The 1,800-nt window shown below is 40.3% G+C and overlaps 1 pseudogene; it reads left to right on the top strand.

Annotated features, from left to right (window-relative positions):
- Window positions 1–533: 533 nt before the first annotated feature.
- LOC113938032 lies at window positions 534–1,534 on the top strand (annotated as a pseudogene).
- Window positions 1,535–1,800: the final 266 nt, after the last annotated feature.

The following is a 1,800-nucleotide window of genomic DNA, read 5'->3' as shown; positions in this document are numbered from 1 at the left end:
GCAAATTATATACCTGATAACAGTCTAGTATCCAAAATATATAAAAAATTCTCACAAGAGACAAACAACCCAACTTAAAAATGGGCCAAATAGACATTTTTCCCAAGCAAGATAAACAAATGGCCAACAAGCACGTGAAAAGATCCTCAACATCATTAATTAGAAAAACGCAAATTAAAACCACAGTGTGGTACCTACCACTTCATACCCACTTGGATGGCTATTAATAAAAAAAAAAAAAAAAAAGAGAAACAGAAAAGTGTTGGCGATGGCTTGGAGAAATTGAAAGCCTTGTACATTGCTGGTGAGAATGAAAAATAGTTTAGTCACTTACAGTTTGGCAGTTCCTCAAAAGGTTAAACATAAAATTACCTTATGACCCCATAATTTCACTCTTAGGTCTATATATATATATATATATATATATATATATATATATATATAATTGAGCAGATCCTGCACCCAAGGAGATTCACACAGCTGACATTTATGTTCTTTGCACCACTCTTACAGCTGTCTCTGTCCCGGGCACAATGGCAACTCTTAAGGAAAAACTGATTGCACCAGCTACAGAAGAAGAGGCAACCATCCCAAACAATAAGATCACTGTAGTGGGCATTGGACAAGTTGGTATGGTATGTGCCATCAGCATTCTAGGAAAGTCTCTGGCTGATGAACTTGCCCTTGTGGATGTTTTGGAAATAGACTCAAAGGCAAAATGATGGATCTGCAACACGGGACCTTATTTCTTCAGACACCTAAAATTGTGGCAGATAAAGATTACCCCGATTGCCAATTCTAAGATTATAGGGGAACTAGAGGAGTCCGCCAGCAGGAGGAAGACAGCCATCTCATTCTGGTGCAGAGGAATGTTAATGTCTTCAAATTCATTACTCCTCAGATAGTCGAGTACAGTCCTGATTGTATCATAATTGTGGTTTCCAACCCAGTGGATATTTCTCACATATGCTACCTGGAAACTATGTGGACTACCCAAGCACCGTGTGGTTGGAAGTGGGTGTAATCTGGATTCTGCTAGATTTCACTGTCTTATGTCTGAAAAACTTGGCATTCATCCCAGCAGCTGCCATGGATGGATTTTGGGAGAACATGGTGACTCAAGTGTGATTACATGGAGTTGAGTGAATGTGGCAGGCGTTTCTCTCAGGAACTGAATCCAGAAATGGGAACAGGCAATGACAGTGAAAATTGGAAGGAAGTGCAGAAGATTGTGGTTGGAAGTGGCTATGATGTCATGAAGCTAAAAGGATGTATCAGCTGGTCTGTTGGATTAAGTGTGGCTGATCTCATTGAACCCATGTTGGGAAATCTATCCAGGATTCATCCACTGTCACTGATGGTGAAGGGAATATACAGCATGGAGAATGAAGTCTTCCTGAGCCTTCCATGTTTCCTGAAGGCTCAGGGATTAATCAGTGTGATCAACCAGAAGCTGAAGGATGATGAGGTTGCTCAGCTCCAGAAAAGTCCACCTACCTTGTGGGACATCCAGAAAGACCTAAAGGATCTGTGACTTCGGGCTTCTAGGCTGTAGACATTTGAACACTACAATGTGGTTAACAGTGACCCTTTGGTTTTCATCCATGTACATGGATCACAGTTTGCTTTTATCTTCCTACGTACGTGAATCTGGACTCACAGACTTGAAGCCCACGCTTGGTTTAATGCTTGCAACAGGAGCCCTTGAACAGATAATATTAACTATTATAGTATGCTTCTAAAAAAAAAAAATTGAAAACAGAGGCTCAAGCAAGTCCAGGTACATAATATTAACTATCG

This window comes from Zalophus californianus, chromosome 8 (assembly GCF_009762305.2).
Source record: "Zalophus californianus isolate mZalCal1 chromosome 8, mZalCal1.pri.v2, whole genome shotgun sequence".
Lineage (NCBI taxonomy): Eukaryota > Metazoa > Chordata > Mammalia > Carnivora > Otariidae > Zalophus > Zalophus californianus.
The sequence above is the reverse complement of the archived record's forward strand: the minus strand, read 5'-3'. Positions and strand labels throughout refer to the sequence as shown.